Raw genomic sequence first — 19418 nt, 5'->3', positions numbered from 1 at the left:
GACAGAGGGAAAGAGGCTAGTATTTTCAAAAATAGTGGACAAACATGACATTCTATATCAGTAGTTATCCTTCTAAAAAAATGTAATTGGTGCTTAGATTTTGTTCTATATTAAAATTTCTAAAATTATCTACTTGACTCAAGACCCCATATTTCATTTTTAGGTACAATTACCTGAGGAGCATATGTACTATTGATTTGCAAGGAGATTTTAACTTCTATGTAATTTTTCAAATGCAAATTACATTTCAAAAAAGTACAAAGTCTTTTTGAAATTTTACTGATAGGTGTAATAACATGAAAATATCACCATAAGTGATTTTTTTCAAGACTCCTAGCATGGCAATGATAGAACTTAACTATTAGTTATTTTCATTATCAGTAACATTTTCTGAGCTTTAAATGAAACATCACCGTACACAGGATGCAGATTATTATTGCTGTCTTTTATAGGGTACCACATACTCTGACTTCTCCCTGTTCATAGAAACAAAAATTGTAAAATTCTTACCACCAGTTTGAACAGTGACTTAAGTGACTGCTGTAAACAATTGAAAAGATCCTAGATGCTAATGGCTACTCTAAAAGCCATTAATGTTTAGAACAGTAAAGAGTGCAACAGTATAGTCATTAGAACTGAAGTGTTCAAAACCTTTTTTTTTTTTTATTTCATATTTGTCTAGATAGAAATGAACATACAAACTTCAGATATGGAATTAGGTTGGTTGTCACATTAGGCACAATGTTCTTGCAGCCTATTTTGAAAGGAAAAAGAAAAAAAACACCAGTCCCTCCTATTACTTAGATTTATCAACTCTTCATTTAATGAACATAGATACTACTGCATTTGGCCTGATTTAGGTGAGTTACTGTTATTCTTTGCATTGTAGGAGAAAAAAAAAAATCTGTCAGCATCATTAGGCATGAAATTTTGTCTCAAAACTGTGAATCATGCAGTGTTTTGTTGCTTGACCTTGCTTTTCTGCCTGTTTGCACATCTGAAACTGCGTGTTGATCTTAGGGGGTTTATTTCAGCTGAAGTGAGCTTGCCAGGCTCCCCGTTGAGTAAGGCTGTTAGGCGAGACAGCTGTGTGACATTCAGTTTAATTTGTTGACACTAAAAATCCCTGAGCTCAGCTCTGATGGAAAACAGGGTGCCAGTAAGGGACTCGAAGCATTCTTAGTGTAGAGGCTTCAAACCAGAAAACAGAGTGATAATGCTAACCTGACAAGAAGTCAGAGAGCTTTGGTAGTCCTTGAGTTAATGGAAATCCAAATTTTACCTTATGGCTTAACACTTTTTAACATGCTGTGTAAGCAGCTGAAAAAAATGCTTAAATTTTAAGGCTTTATTTCATTATTCAAAACAGAGACTGCAGTAAACTGCATATTTGAAAAACGTGTTTGTCACTTCTGTTTGCCCAAAAGGCATTGAACAATCCTCAGATTTATTTTTGCATTGCTGGAAGTTATAGAAGCAATAAAGAAATTAGAGGAGTTTTACTAGATGTGAATACAAAATTTCTGTCAGCATTCATTTATTTGGAAAAGAACAAATAAACTTATGATTTCTGAAATTGTATATTTCCAACAACAACAACAAAATGATATTACTATTTTTGGTATGCTACTTATATATCAGTTGTATGAAAATATAGAAATGCATTCCTGATAAAATCCTTCCTACTACAGAATTTGGTTCTTCTCAACCTTTTCTATACATGTTTTTACTGAAATTCTGGAGTTTCATACATAATCTGAGAGTTTCTCTAATTCTTTTTATGTATTTAAAAAATGAATTATATCCACTGTGGCAGAACTCCAGCACTGGTTTGTACGTTCACTGAGACACACATATTAAATAATAAGTTATAATTTCGTATCATTTCTGAGGAACTTCTAGAGAACACCCATCTAGTGCCCATGGAAAAAACTATTGGAATGTCAACAGGATTGCAAACACTAATCAGGTAGATACAACAAACAAGTAGGTCAGAGAAGGAAATGTAGGAGATAAATTAGTAACAAAAGTGTTAAAACTGTGAAATTCTGGTCAAGCAAGAGCAGCAACAACAGATCTCTACATTTCTAGTCTCTGATGTCTAGTTTTCTGCTTTCTGAGTGTCCTATAGCAGAAGGGAATTTGAAGAGGAGCTAAGAGTAATTAAAAAATTACACTTTTACAGGGTGGATTTGAAACTTGCATGATAGCCCGTAGACTTGTTAAGAATGAGAACATCAACGCACTATTTGATGACTTTTACACTTAGACGTTTTTTTAAAATATATTGTGTCAAGGGTTTATTTATTTAATTTTTGCAGTTACATAACTTTTCATCAGCTTCTTGCTGGTCCATACTGAAAAAAAAATAATAAAAATATTGTGTGTCCCAGATCCACCAGTCCTCAGGGTGACTGTGCTCTTGCAGCCACATTTTCATAGAGGAGAGATCTTTGAAAACCACCCACTTTGTCTGTGCTCTGACAGTCACCCTAATGCAATCAGTCAAGAAGGAGCTCATGTGCACAGGCGAGAGCTGCAGGCTCTCAACCCTGGTATCATCTGAGGCTGGCTGCTCAGAAGCCAGTGTGTGCCATCATCTCAGGTGGCCAACTGTGGGTAAATGAGAGAAGATTACAAATGTAAAGAAACAGGGATGAATAAACTAAACAATCTTTCTTCTTGCCCCACAAAAAAAAAAAAAAAAAAAAAGGAAAGTGATGATAAAAATTTTAATTAAAACATAAAGAAAAAGGAAAGACTTGAAGGGAGGAAGCTACCTGGGAAAAATAGGGTTTAGTCTGGTTTTAAATGGTTTAGATGTCAAGAGACTGGAAAAAATCATAGTTCAGGAGTGGAATCCCAATTCCACGGTCAGAATTCATGCCAAACTGCCAGTGTTCTTAAATGCTTTCCTGAGGAATCAATGGGTCCGAATTTATCCACACTTGGGCTTCTCCATGTGGCATATCGAAAGATAGCCCTTGAAAATCCTGCTTGGTTTGTTAGCTGACTGGGAGGTGCTGAGAGATTATATACACCGCAACTTTCTAACTAATAACTGCTCATTTTATGAAGAGGTACTGCCTTTGTTGTGAATCTGGTGCCTGCTTGTTTAATTTATTTTTTCCTTAATAGTTTAGGGTGATATGCTCATTAAAATGAAATCAACTGAATGTACAGAAATACTTAATAACAAGGTTAAATAATATAGATTTTGTGAACCTTACCTGCCTTTGCAGCATACAAAGTATAGAGGAGCATGACATGCTTTTTTTGTATGGCAGCAGTTGAAGGAGAAACAGAAATAAGACTGAATTATTTGAGTCACAACCAAAGAGTTCCCACTAGCACCATGGTGCTGATTTGACAGCTATGGTATGAAAACAAACAACAAGTGATTACCTAGGTGATGGTAAAATTGATAAATGCTACTGTTGTCTTTGATCCTAACAAATTTCACAGGTCAGATGATCCTCTGCAGAATATCTTTTCTGCAGTAATTTCTCATACAGATCCTTAAATTGTAAACTTTTTAAGGCTGAGCATTGTATCTTGTTTATGAGCAAAAATGAGCTTTCCTGTCACTGCAGAGATGATGGTGTGACGTGGTGCAACAGTGGGAAAAAGTGGATTATATCTGTGATCTGAAAGCTCCACAGAGAGTTTTGGAGTTAAGGTTTCATTAGGTGTGTGGTGGAAAAGGTTCATTAGAAAATGTGCTTTACCCACTGCCTCGTCATAGCCTTCCTCTGATCTCCAGGTTTCAAATCATCTCCTGGAGTGAAGTTTGTAATTCACTGGGCTTAAGTCACACAATTCAATGTGAATTACACTGTTCACTGAACTGGAGAAACTTCATAAATAATCCTCATCCCCTGAGGAGACCAGTCTATTCATCATTCCCTTCAATGTTCTCTCCCATGCAGATTAGCACACACAGGGTAAAAAAGGAGCTGCAACCAAATAATGATGCTAGCTCTTTGTAAAAGGTGATAAGAGTGCCATTTCTTCTCATATGGACTGGAGAAGTCAAACTGAATTATACATTACAGACATCTTACCCATTCTGCAGTGTCTGTGTTGAAGGGCATTATATCCAGTCCTTTGGGAACTGCAAGGAACGAGAGACGTGGAAGCTTGGAAGAAAGAAGAAGAAAAAAGAATTAAAACTCCTTTTGGCTAGAAGCAAATTTTAGTTTATTATTCAGCTCAATTCCACTGTGTTCCACTTTCAAAGTTTTGCTAGCTGCTCCACTTAAAAAGCAAATGATAGGATGAAAAAGAAAGATTCCTTTAAAGTACTGTTTCTTCAGGCAGACAGGTAATATCCAGAATTTTGACTAATGTTAAAGAAGCTGAATTTGCAAAAATAGGTTAGAAAACTTTTGCTTAGCTTTTATTTATGAGACAAACTTAGTTCACCACAGTTTATTGTCATTTATATTGACAAACACTGGTTGTGACTAAACCAGGAGGCTACTTATTTTGGACTCATATTTCAACATGTTAAGAACATACTCCAGATCACTCTCTGTAAGAGCCTTCATGTGTTTTTTTTTTCCATATATAGAAGTTTATGGACATTAACTTCCTTCTCTAGACACATAAGGTAGATGCCTTGGCTTTTCTCCCTCTTTCCAATGGGCATTGATGATGTCTCATTGACAAGCAGCACTATCTCCCCACAGTGCAGGCTCTAATATGACCTGACCCAGACTTTTAGCAGTTTGTGCTCATCACAGCTTATGTGCTCATGAGCTCATGTACAGTAAGCATCTACTTGCTGAAATACCATCTGTGTGCTGTCCTGGACTCCACTTTGACCGTACACACTTTAGCAGGATAAGCAGTAGGAAAAAAATATAAGCTTTGTTGTGTCTGATGCAATTCACGTTTAAAGGAAAAATAACAGCTGATTGTTAAACATGAAAATTCCAGACAGCTGAGAGAAGCAGAAATTACGATTTTCCTCTTGTAAGAAATTAAGCAATTAAGAAAATTTTTTTAAATGTCCTAGAGGTCTTTTCTGTCCATTCATAGCACCATTTTTTTCAGTCTCAGAACAGGAAATTTCAGAAGACTGCTTTGTCAGATGGAAAGCATGTATTTTTTTTCTCTTCATGAAAACAGTCACATCTTATTGTGTGTGTGAATATACTTACGACTGGCTTTTCTTGACTGCATTGTAGCTGAAAAAGAAACATCATACAAGAAAACTAGAGCACTGGGGTTTTTTTGATACAGAGTAGAACAAGACTTTCCATTGTTATGTGGCTTGCTTCTGATCCTTTCACGTCTGTGTTTATGTTCAAACAGCAACATTTCAAATTAAGAAATTGCCTCCTGCTCAGAACTTCTTTTTGTGTATTAAATAACAAAAACACTTTTGGTCTTTTTTCTTAAAAAATATATATATATATTTTTTTCTGCACTAATCACCCAATAAATAGAATCTTGCCTGAAAATGCAGTCCCTTCTTTAGTAAGTAGTTTGCGTGTAGGCACTTTTGGAAGAATATCTGAGAATTTGAAATCTGGATCATTCCATTAATCCAAGCTTCTTCCATCAAGAGAAAGTTTTTCATAACTTTGTAGGGAACAAATTGTAAAAATTCTGTGATGTAAATGCTAGATAATTTAACTTGTAATTATGCATAAAATAAAATAACAACAATAAAAGCCTAACCATACCTAACATTTACAACTGAACAGCTTATATGAGGATAACTTTTGCCACTTCACACTCTAGTGAAATAATACCTTGATAAAATGGTTCATTGGAAACAGATGCTAGCTGTTGGGAAAAAATGCCTGTAGCAAGTTTAAGCAACTTCAAATCTATCTCATCTAAGCCTGTGCCTGACAGCAAAAGTAGAAAGGCCCGCATATTCTTTCTGTTGCTTACAACAGTACAGGTAACATATGTTTTCTGATTAACTTTTGGTGTGGTAGAAGCTGCTGCAAGCTGAGAACCTGCTATGTATTGCAGGCAAGGGAAGGGGCATTTGAGGAGAAAAACCTAGTGAAATATGGCAAATTTATTATCTCTGACAGAACTTACTATAGGGTCTGTCTGAACAATGAATTGAACAAAAACACTTAGTGACATTTCCATTTCTTAATACCTGTGTTCAGATCTTGAATTTCTGTCACAAGTTAAAAGGATTATGTATCATCAGAGTAAAAAGAAAAAAAAGAGTGAATCTGACAACATAGTGCCTTACACGGGAATATGCAGGATAAGAATCAGATCTCTGTTAGGCTGGGGAATCTAACAAAGCTTCTGATTAACTAAAAACAATGCTCTGGTATCACCCCACCTCTCTTTTTAATGGAAAAGAAATATTTCAGAAACACAATACAAATAATGGCATTCTAAAAACAGAACAGAGAACCATCTCAGTAGTGGAAATGAAAACCTGTCATCCTTTCATCTGTACCCTAAAAGTTTATGAAAGTTAACAGAGATTAATCAAAGATAATCGTGAACAAATCTGAAACAAGGTTAGTCCTGCATCATGTAAAAGTTTAATGTTTATTCTTTATATTCCTTGATTCACTTGGGTTCACCTCTGTGAGTGAGCTGTAAATAAAATGTGTCCAGCTCATTTGTAGACTGACTCTTTGAATCTTAGTTTTTGCTGGCGTCTTCAATACACTAGCTGTTATATTTCTTCAAAGGATTAATACATTTTGAACATGCCAAGAAAAAGCTTATATAACGTCTTGCCAGAGACCTTGACTGTAACTCTAGTCTATAAAATTGTCCCTAAGAACAGCCCACTCCTCAGGAGGCCAAGTCTTTTACTCAGATACCTGTAAGAGATACCTGTAAAAATCTCACTGAGAACTGTACCTCAATTAAATGTAGTTGCAGGAAAAAAAGGAAGGTGTTTTAAACTGGTTTAAACCACTCAAAATAAGGCTGAATAATTCATTTTCAGATAACACAGGCATCATATAAGTAATTTGCTATCTGTATGAGTCTAGGAAACCTGCATCTAAAATTGCATGTTCAGCCCTGGCCCTTATCAGGAGTATTCCACAACACTACAATACATGTAAGTGCAAACTTCCTTTGTTGGAAACTTTGTCACCTATTAAATATACTTGAGTGTACACATCTAGGCAAACTCCTGACCTCTTGAAATTAAATTATCCCTTTCCAGTGCACCAGATTTAAAACGATTTTACAAATTGGGATAAGCTCAATTTATCCTAGTTTTTCAGATTAAATGTTATTAAAATCCTCCTTTTTTTGAGTCACCTTTCTGAAGCTTTCCTGTCTCAATGTCCTTGAGATTATTATTAACATTTGTTTAGCTTTGAAACATTTGTAAACCCTGAGAACCAATTTTTTAAAAAACTGAATCCATTAATACTTTGATAGTTCCTGATTTATTTCTTCATTATTTATTTTTAGTGCCATATATTGCATTGGTACACCTATGAATGGATTACTATGGAAGAAAGTCCTCCTGCAGAAATAACTTTTAACTATATTCTGCTTTAAATGGATTTAATTGTTTTGGATTTAAATTCACAAATTCAGAAAAAATTTACTGTTCAATCTAATTCAAATACAGTTTCATTTTCAAATATTGTTTACTTTGGCATTATTTTGACAACACTGAAATCAGTGCTATTTTTTCACAAACATAAAAAAAGAACACCAGGATTGCTCTCCACATCTCTTTTGCCAATTATTTTTCAGTGCAAGTATCTTGTCATTGCAGGACTGGCAAAAGAATACTAAAGCAGACTGTAAAATTTCTAGAAAAAAATGGAACTAGACAGAGCTGATTTAGGGAACTATATACGTATATGCATATACAGATACAGACATCTTTTATCGTTATTTTTACCTTTAGAACTTTTCTATATAAAATGTTATCCTGAGACAGTTACCTGAGAGAAATGACAATTGCTTCAAAACAGTAATCTAGATAATTCAGATTATCTAAAATAAAATAAAAAATTCTTTACAGTAAAAGTTGATCTCCCTGTGGAAGCATGAACAGAAAATTTTGGGATTGAAAGAATGAAAGAGAGAAAATATGATGTGGGGTTTTTTTTGTTTTGTTTGTTTGTTTGTTTTTGGTTTTGTTTTGTTTGGGTTTTTTTTTTTTTCCTAGTTTTGTTTTTTTATATAAAAGGCCACATGGAGCTTATTGCACCAACAGTAAACATTTTTTTGGATAAGGATGGATGTTGCACTGTTATTTCTTAAAAGTTGATGTACTTTTAATTACTCCAGAGATCAGGAGCTATTAAAAACCCCCTTCAGTCTGGATTATATTTTCCCAAAGAAGGGTTAAAATGAAGTAAGTAGCATGGAAGAACTAGCATGGAAGAAGTAGCATGGAAACATGGAATTTCCTGGTCTCAGATGTGCTTTACCTCTGAGGTCAGGTGAAAGACCTGTAAGAGAGATGATACGTATGTCCTACATGGATTTATGAAAGCACTCTTCTCCTTTCTCTGATATATGATTTTCCATACATGCTGATGATACAGCAAACTTCTCTTGAGTACTCATCAACATATATTAGATAACTGTTTGAACCATAAAAGTATTTCACCTTCATTCTGAAATTTTATATGATCCAGAAGCTTAAGTGATGACCTAAAAGTCAAGTCCTATAAATTAATTTATTTTTATTTACTATTCTTTAAGTTTTTATATGAAAATAATAATTCCTTAAAGTAAGGTGATTTTTTACGTGTCTTATAATAAAAGTAAAATTTACTGCCAAAGAATATTATCAGAAAATGTTTATCTAATTGTAGCCTGACAAAAACTTTCAAATATGTTAGAATTCACACATTAAAGTCAAGCTCTATGAAAATGTAAATTGTTTTAATGTAACCATAGACTATTTCTACGTGATTATTCTTTCTTATCTGCTTTTAAACTGTTTTTCAGGCCAGGGCCATCATAGCTACCTTTAACTACACTATATAATCTAGAAAAGATTTTGGAAAGGCTTTGCAGTACAGCATAGATGGCAGACATGGACTATTTCAGTAACCTTAAGCTTAAATATTTCTATAAATTAATTATTATATTCAATCTAACAACACATCATTTATTTTCAGTTATACATAATTCAAAGTTTTTGTATGTTGGCAAACTCAGAGGGTCAAACAAAGAGAGAGATGGTTTATTTAAAAAGCTTACTTAAACTAGAAAAAAAGACTCTAGTAACTGTTAAAGAGGAACATTCAGGGACAAGTTTAACTGCTGTATGACTTTTTTTTGTGCGTGTATGTATATGCTTATGCTCAGGCCTCACCCCCCCGCCACGGACCATGATAACATGGACTATAATTAGTCTTAATTGTTTGCTTCTTCAGTTAGCTTCCCAAATTACACTTTGGGAAAACACTTTGCTCACACAAAAGTTTTTCTTCTGCACCACAGAAAATCCTTAGGAGACCCTCAATGTTTAGCTGAAATATAAAGATTTTATATTTTTACAAAGTAATGTCAGAATAAGTAACTGATAATTTTAGAAATAATAATTCCAGAGAGATGAACAAATCACCATACAAATCTCCTTTATTCTGGAGTCACTATGGGTTTGCAGATGAGTTCTAAATGGCTCCTGGTGGGATCATCTTAGGATTCAGTACAATGGACACCTGAAACAAATAAGTTCTTTTTGATAGACAACTGGAAAGCAAACACTTGTTGTTTACAATATGTTCTCAAATATTTTTGGGAAACTGTTTGAAGGTGATGTACCAAAATATTTCATTGGATTTATTCAGAAATTCATTTTTCCATATACTTCTGGCTTAGGTCCTTTCCTATTGGACAGGATAGGTTTGACTCCTTCTGTCAAAGGAGATTGAGTCAAACTCTCCATTAGCTAGCAGGACCAGTGTTTCTTCCCCTTCTGACTCAAAATGGGTTATTTTTTTTTTATCTGGACAGGATGGAGAACTGGGCAGAGAAGAACCTGATGAAATTCAAGAAAGGCAAGTGTGGGGTCCTTCACATGGGGAGGAATAACTGCAGGCACCAGTACAGGTTAGGGGCTCACCTACTGGAAAGCATCATTGCAGAGTGGGACCTGGGGGTTCTGGTCAGCAGTAGGTTGACCATGAATCAGTAATGTGCCCTTGTGGCCAAGAAAGCCAATGGTATCCTGGGGAGAATTAGGAAGATTGTGACCAGAAGGTCGAGGGAGGTTATCCTCCCCCTCTACTCTGCTCTGGTGAGGCAGCATCTGGAGCACTGCGTCCAGTTCTGGGCTCCCCAGTTTAAGGACAAGGAATCTCTGGAGAAAGTCCAGTGGCAGGCTACAAAGATGATCAGGGCCTAGAGAATCTTTCTTATGAGAAAAGACTGAGAGAGCTGGGTCTGTTCAGCCTGGAGAAAAGAAGGCTGAGAGGGGATCTCATCAATGCTTATAAATATAAATGGTGATAAGAGGATGGGACCAGACTCTTTTCAGTAGTACCCATCAATAGGATGAGGGGCAACAGGCACAGACTAAAACATAAGAGTTTCCATCTGAACATGAGGAGAAACTTTTTTACTTTGAGGGTGACAGAGCACTGGAACAGACTGCCCGGAGAGGTTGTGGAGTCTCCTGTGGAGACATTCAAAACCCACCTGGACACATTCCTCTGCAGGTGAACCTGCTTTAGCAGGTGGGTTGGACTAGGTGATCTCCAGAGGTCCCTTTCAACCTCAACCATTCTGTGATTCTGTGTTTCTGTTATATTTTTTTACCCTTAATTATTTCTTATATTTTTACAATTTAATCTAGTAAATGGTTTGTAATCAGATTAAAATCTTTGTACTTGTTCTGTCTTCATTGAGAGGTGACGTAGTACCTAAAACTGATGAAATGTCCACAACAGCAATATGACCTACATAAATGGATGCCAGTGAATCATAGGTTAGGAAGTTTCAGAAGCAAAATTACTTTTGCCTTCTCCTGTCATGCCAATGAAACTGACATCACCAATGTTGTTACCTAGTTTTCTGCATAGACATCAAGAAGTCTCAGACATCTCAGTTTAGTAATTGACGTCAACCACGCTGATTGCTTATGCCTCCCTATGTCTCATGCTTCCCTTGGAACTGTGTTTCACAATGTTCTTTCTCTGTCTGTCCTTTAGATTCTCATTCTTGACTCCTTTGACATCCCTTTCTGCTACTGTCAAGGTTTAACCAGGACAGCTACATCTGACCCCTTGGTTTTCAGGTTTTCACTTTGGACCAAATCTATTTTCTTCATGTCATTTTTTACCCTTTTATATAACCTTCCTTGAAGTGAAAAAATGATACAAGAATTGCCTTTTAAATGAATGAAGCAGTTATCAACCACTGTGCCGTCCAAAGCAGAGAAATTAATTGATTTGGGGAAATTAAATATTGATACTATGCTCTCATGGCCAGCACAAAACAGGCAATTTTGAAAATTTTACATGGTCCTCTGAGAGATGGTGTGAAAAGATATAAAAGTAGGACAAGTGGCTAAAAGAGAGGACTCTGTAGCTGTCGTACCAGGATTGTAAGATATGGGTTCTTGTGAACATTATTGCACAACTTCAGAGACTGTAAAATGGTAAAGAGCACAGCAGTTTTTGCACCATCAGATAGGGGCACAGACAACTTGATTCCATTTGAGTATGTATAATTGTACCTGCACGAAGAAAAAGTGGACCTGCATGGGAATTTCACTGGAAGTTGGTCCTCAACTTGAGACAAACAAAGGAGTTCCTTTCATAAGCTGCATAAATAGCTAAAAGATAAAAAATTCTGGGTCAGCCATCAGTCAGAGAAAGCATTACAAACAGTTTTGCTTTCTTATACACTATAAGGCAGAATGCTGATTTTCATACTGGCAAGATTTCTGCACTTTGAGTTATGAAATAATAAAAAGCTAAATAATACAGGAGGTTCTTTTAAAGATATTCAACTTACTTGCTATGTTTTATATTAAGGACTAGCTTTTATCACAAAAAATAAAGAGCTTCTTACTTTAGTGGCATTTTTAAGAAAAAAAAATGTGGCCACATTCCCTATTACACATTTGTGGAACACTTAGGTTGGTAAAATACACGTCTCTACAGAAGACTGAAACTTCATCCCCTCTGTGCACGTGCACATGCATGCACGGAAAAGGACACGTCATCCAGCTCTTATAGTCTAGACACTCTTATTTATATTACGAAGGGACACATTCAAAAGTAGTCCATAAGCTGATCATTCAAGGTCATAGATTTGGAACAGCCTTGACAGCAGTGCATGATGCTCAGCAAGACTGCTTTTCCTAACCTTTTTTTCATGTTAAATTCAGAAGCACTCTACCCACAGGAGTGAAAATATCTTGTACCTATTTCCAAAACAGGACTGATGCAAAAAACAAAATTGCAATTTGAATCTACTAAAGAAAGGTTCCTTTGCTTTCTTAAGAATATAATGAAATCACTTAATCAGCTCACTAATTCAGCGTCAGTGTTCACTTAGCACAATCTGAGAACAGAAAAGTTGTCTCCTGTTAGTCTTCTCTATTCTTACATCCCTACACTTCTGTCTGTGAGCAAAACTCATTTTCATACTGGTATGAAAGAGACAATATGTCACAAAAATAGAAGAGAATAATGGAATAATAAGTTTTAATTGAATAATAAGTTAATGTAACTGTAAATTTGATTCTGTGATCTTAAATCAGCTCTGAAGAAAAAACACCATCTTTTATTCCTGTTTTTGATTTTGAATATACTGTATTTATCAGAAGCTTAAATTGCTGAATTAAAAATTGCTCAAAATAATGATAATTTAAAAGAGAAAAACCCTAAAAGAAAACAGAAACTAAAGCTGTAAAATATGTTTTAGATCTCATTTTCTTCCACTTAAATATTCTGTGTTCTATCAAACTTTCGAATTTCACTTAAACCTCATATAACTATTTTTTATTAGTATTTTTCTTTTACCAATTCTGTATTATAATATTGTATTAAATTCCACTATTCTCTTCAAGCTGATCTCTGGCTTTTTATTGCTAACTGTATTTACTGTTTTAAATATAAAAATGGCTTCAGCAAATGCATCATTTTATAAAACTGGCTCTATTCATTGTTCGTACTTCTAGTCAGCTACTAGTCCTTGAGCCTTTTATTTTTATTTTAAAGTATGTATTCTGATGACTAATGAACATGTACTGAAATATTATCTGCAATACAGCTTTTTGTTCTCTTTACTCTATAGTTCTTAGATCTTTCTCCTTCCCAGACCCTCAATTTTTTTTTTTTTTTCATTTTTAGAAGCCTTCTGTTTATTGCTTCCACTAATCTTTAGATCTCTGCTTAACCTCATTGGCCACTATTGCCCTTTTCTACTTTTGGATTTAACCAGTATGTCAATTACAGTCTCTCCAGAAGGTTTCTTACATATTTTCCACTTTTTATTAAGAAAAAAATCCTGAAAAAAAATCCACATTTTTCATGGTAGGCATGTAATATAACAGTGCCCTGAAAAATCTATACTCTTCCTGTTTCTATAGGAAATGTCAACAGAATTGGAGAAAAGACAGGAAGTAAAGATTTCATTTGTTTGTTTTTGAAAAATGTCCCCCACTATTTTTTTTTTTTTTTAAAAAAAAAAAAAACCAAAAAAAACCAAACTTCTGAAAGTCTACATTCCTATCACTTCTGATACAGTTTGGAGAGAAAGGCAAGTCACAATGACAAAGGGGTCTAAGACTGACACACAAAGACTGAAGCAACAGAAAGAAATTCAAAAGGAGTTAATAATGGTGTAACAGATGAATCTGAGAGGATAGAAGAAAACATGAATGAATCCTTAAATTTTGGATTGAGGCTAATTATGACCATCTTCTGAGTGTTGCTCATTACTGGAGTTCCATTTTTGGTACTTATAGAGTGACATACTCCAGGCAGTCCTCAGTGCTTTCAATAAACTATTTTTAAAAAAAATTTATTACCTACACTTAGGTACAAGTTTTCATCTTTGACATTGAATAAAAGCAAGCAGGAAGCCGTTGCGGGATTTTTGTTGACTATTTAAACTTGAGTACACAACCAATATTGAAATCAGCATTTGAGTGTCTCTTATTTGAATGTTTTTCATACTAACAGTAACTTGTGTGGAACATTTTTCAGATACACCCTAGCCTTTCTGAATTTGTCTTGACATTTTTCTTAGATATCAGCACTATATCATCTAGTGGTGGCTCAACCTTACCCACCTTCAATTCTGCAAAAATGTACTTTAAAGCCCGGAGCTGCAAACATTTACTGCCCTCGTTTGATCATTTCTGTCACTTGGATCACACTATATAATCACAAAATTGTGACTTCCTTTCTGCAGCCATCTCCTTTACCTTGCTAGCAGTTATGACAAACCCACAACCTCAAACAACCATCAATAATTTACTCACTTTTCATAGCCAGAATGTTTTTTAATTACTACAAAGGAACAACATTTTTTAAGGGCAGTTGAAGTATTAATGATGGCAGAAGAGGTTCTGGAATTTATTACTCAATAGTACTAATTTTGTATGTATGAAGGAATGTGGTTCTTACCTTTCTATGTGTGGGAACTTCTCAAAAAACCAAATCAGTGTAGCTCAACTGAAAGAAGAAGTGGAAATTTCCATTTGGAACAGGAGGACATGTGCCAATGCATTGGGAACCAGAGCTAGTCTTCCAAAATGCAGGAAGAGTATTATGAGCAGATGGTGCTATAGCTGCACTTGTGTAATAAAATGTGGAGTTTCATAACCCATCTTTATTCTTACGCTTTAAACAACCATTTCCACTACCCTTGTGAATCATCCCACTTGAAAGTCTCTTGGGGCCCTATATTTCATCAGTGATTTTCTGTCCTGCTTCCCTCAGCCTGCCTCATTTTTTTTAATTTGCTCAGTACACTTCCTTGAGTTCTTTCATTAGACAGCAAAGAAAAAACCCTTCAGAGGGATTAGTAATAAGTCTTAAGGTTGTGTCAAGCAAGCTTATGGTAAAAGGATTTCTTAAACATACCATGCATTAGTGAAAGTGATTGGCTAGAAGAGTGTGAACTTTCTACCTGTTGCCTGCTTCTCCACTTCCTGCAAGTCCTCAGCCACTGAGCAGAGTTGTTTATCTGGCATCTGCAAAGTAGGCAGATGAAGTTTTCAGATGCACAAATTCTTAACAATAAGTTTTAATGTATTGCAAGGTATAAAAATATTAGAGGAGAAATAATTTTTATCCTCCCATCCTTCTCTGCTGCAGTGTACACTGTTAGAAATGTGAGAGTTGCAGTAAGGAAGACTAGTGCTGTTGTGAGATGGCTACTTTTGAACAGCTTTATCTCACAGAAGGGCCATGGTCCTGCAGGTGCTGTTGTGCTGGTCTTTGTTCATATCAGTTGTGCACTTGCTTATTTCTAGGCACTGCTTACAACTCTAAGGCACACTGAAGAGAAGTTTATCTACCATGTTAATAATAATGTATTCATTTACAGATGCATTGTAATTACGACTGACTTCCTTGATTTTTGAAAACACTGAATAATTATGAAAAATGGTTTTCAATTAAACAGTAAAAATTCAAAGATTAAAAATTAAAATTCAGTTTCTGACATTTGTAATGGGTTTGTGAGAACACAGCTACTCCACTCTTTGGCTTTTTTAACACAAAGTTCCTATTGCTATAAATAACATTGTATTATTGCATAATTTCTACACATCAGCAAGCAGTACTAGCCAGGGTGCCCATATCTGACTTCTGAAAGGGAGGAATATGTGTTTACAACTGCCAGTCACTCTGACTGAAGGAAGGGACAGACTGAAAGCAGCAGGGTTGTGATTGCTAGCAGCTTGAATAAACAAACTGATGTTTTTCTCTCTCCTTCTCTCTCTTTTCACACTGCGAGAGAGAAGCCATGAATATTTTCCAGCTGTGCTATAGTGATAATTTACTATTTTAAGACACAATATCTGTTTTGCTTTCTTTATACATCCAAGATGACTTTATGGACAATGGGGAATTTATAAGATTTAGAACATCTCATCTCACCTATTAAGTCAGATAAATACAAGCAATTAATAGAGGAGGAAAAGAAATATTTATTTCTAACATTAATGTGTTTTATTTTACTTTATTTAAATAAATATAATTCAATTATCCAGCAAACATTTTACTATTAGAAAGAAATTTTACTTTTAAAATATAGGCCAATAATGAAAGCAGATGCACATCCTCAACACAGCTATAGATTTTGCTTCTCATTGCTGCCATATATGATTATCATGTAGGACTGGGCTCCAGGGGAGGTTTAGGTTGGATATTAGGAAAAATTTCTTCACAGAAACAGTTGTCAAGTATTGGAACAGGCTCCCCAGGGGATTGGTGGAGTCACTAAGGGACATGGTTTAGCGCCAGAGATAGGTCAGCGTTTGGACTGGATGATCTTGAGGATCTCTTCCAACCAAAATGATTCTATGATTCTACAAAAATGATGATGTTGTGAATAAATCTGGCCAGAAAGATGGGAAGAGGATGGAAGAGGGAGAAGAAGGTGGTTGAAATTTCAAAACAGAAAACAGAGAGATAAAACAATCAGGAAACCTGAGCCAGACCTGTTCTGTTTGGAAGTAATAACTTAAGAATTCTGAAAGGGAAAGGAAGAAAGAGAGAAAACTATAACCTCTTGGTCTGGGTATCTGCTGGAGTTATGGTGAACTTAGATAAATTTCACAGCTCAGATCAAGCAGTGTCCTGTCAGACTGACTATTAAATATATCTCTTGGGTTTGATCATTCTAGATTTGTGAAGGTCTGTTGAACCTTACAGCTTTCCACAATGTGACAGTTATTTTCTATGAAAACTTCTGTCCTACAGTTCATCAGGTGCTGTAGATATGAACCTAGATGAAGAGGAGATGTGTAGGTAAAAACCACAGTCCTGGAAAAGACCTTTACTCAGCCCTGTAAAGAGATCACAATAATATTTGTGTTATTTTTCAGTTGCTAAAAGGATTACTCTGAATGGCAGGAGATGAACTGCAGCAGAAACTGCAGCAGAAACTTCAGCAGATTTCCATGGTTATTCACAAATCTGAATTACATTTAATCAAAGTTTAATTTCATTGTCTGTGAAGGTTTTCTTGCTTTCAGAAGAGGAGTTTTATTGCAATGAGACAGAATTCTGGAAAAGATGATTGATAGTAGTTACAATCACTCTCATGATACTATGGTTGATTCTGGTAGGGATTCCAGTCTAAGTCCCAAAACAAACAGAAATTTTGATCTAGAACCAGTTCAAAGTCACAGCCTCAGCTATGCCTAGTGAGAACAGCCAAACAACAGGAGAAACGGATTAGGGTAAACATTTTTCTCTCTTTTGAGGCTATAAATAAAAATTTGAATGTGGCCTTATGGTCAAATGATTTATTCATTGCTAGTATATTATTTAAATCACTAAAAAATATGTTACTTTAATTATTGAAAAATGGAAGGATTTTGTGAGGACAGTGAATGCGGAGTATTTTTTAAAAGTTCTTAATGTACTGGCTGATGGGGATTTCTTTCTATGTAGAAATTGTAGCTTTCATTCACAAAAGTAAATGCTGCTACTGCAGTATTTCAGGTTGAAATCTTTCTAGAATGCTTCAGTTCTGGTGAAAAGCCAGGAATTTCTTGGCTTTTTGCTTTGAGTGCAGAACTGCCTCCATAGTTCTGCTTCCCTGCAAGAAACTTGACTAAGAGAAAATAACAGAAAATGTTAACCTACAAAACAGACTGTCACAGCTGCACTTCTTTTTTAAAAACATGTCTGCAATGAAAAACTCAATCTAATTTGGAAAGAGTCAAAGACTTCAGAAACATTTGGCTGTTATCAGTTTAAAATAACACCAACATAAAATATAATGTACATGTTAGTCTTCTAAGCATATATTTCTTCTTGTTGACTTCATTGCACTGAAAATCAGCTTGAATTCTTTCTATTAGTATCATAACAGATGACATATCCCCCCTTACTCTACTTTTTTAAACTATACACTTGTAAATCTTACATAGATATATTAGATACAGGTAATAGCTATTTCTACTGTTTTCCTGTCCTTAGTGTGCTTCATAGATTATTCCTACCTATACAGAAGCTAGGTGCCTTGACTGCTGTGATACAGAACAGGTTAAAAGCAGCCAGGAGGTGCTTTAGGATCTATCCTTGTATATCTAATTGTTTGCTTATCTGACTAGTTTTCTGTGATTGTATCTCTTGAACATGACAAAATATTGAAGGCTGCTCTTTTGTATCTATATGATACTGATCTCTACTTCTGCATAAAATTTCCATAAGAAACTCATGGACCCCACATTTGGTGCTGCTGCTCTGAGCTTCATGAAAATGAGAACTGAGTTTAGAGAAAAAAATGTAGCTGAAGGCAGAAATTATCAGAAATGTGGTGCTTTGCAAGTGATTTGATGGCAAACTGCACACAGTCTTGCTTTGAGAACTGGGTTATACTGAACATCCCAAGAAAAAAAAAAGGAATCATGAAAAGTTGGAAAATCAAGTAAAACAAAGTGAAAAAAAATCACTTTTGTTCTACATTATCCCCAACCCACCTAGTTGTCCTCATCATGCTAAGAGAAACAGGAACAAATACATCCATGCCAAAAAACAATCCCAGGTGTCAGCACTGCTGATCTTCTCTGGTTACTTCAAGGCATCCGGTTATTCACAGTAACAGGTGCAATGGGAGAGGTCCAAAGAGTCTCTGAGTACTGCCATGTCATAACTCTCCTGAGACTTTCAGTTCCCCCATTAAGGCAATGTCATTGCCATGACCTACTCAAAATCTTGACTGAAATTTCTCTAACAATGCACAGTACTGCAGACAGGATCATATTATCCAGGCCCACCTCAGCTTTTTCCAGGGCATTAGCTGAGAAAGGTAGATTTGAAGGCAAATAGTAATCTAAGAGAATACCTAAAGAAAACGAAAGCTTATTAACTATACAGTAATTACTGTTATATAAAGTTAACTTCATGTGTGAATGTAAAAAAGAGTAGCAACAGAGGCTGCTAAAGGTGCAGCACATCTCATCATTCACTGCAATTGTACTTACTTAAGAATCAGAATCAGCACTGCAATTTGTACACTGGGCTTTCTCATGCATATAGATTGCTTCTGGAACTAATATGAGGCCATCCGTGTTTTTTCACTTATTATTAAAGGGCATGAATTCTTCCCTAGGGCAAAGCTAGTACATACACTCCTACGTAAATTGTCCCAGGATCCTAATTTGATGTACTCCGGTGGAAAGTGATTAGGGTCAGAGGACTTAAGCTGTATTCTAACACATATTAGATTTAAATAATCCTGTCTCATCTCTTCTGGCTCCTAACCAGTTTATTTTAACATGTTTTGCTGAGTGA

This window comes from Nesoenas mayeri (genome assembly GCF_963082525.1).
Source record: "Nesoenas mayeri genome assembly, chromosome: 5".
In the NCBI taxonomy this organism is placed as follows: domain Eukaryota; kingdom Metazoa; phylum Chordata; class Aves; order Columbiformes; family Columbidae; genus Nesoenas; species Nesoenas mayeri.
This window is presented reverse-complemented; position numbering follows the sequence as displayed.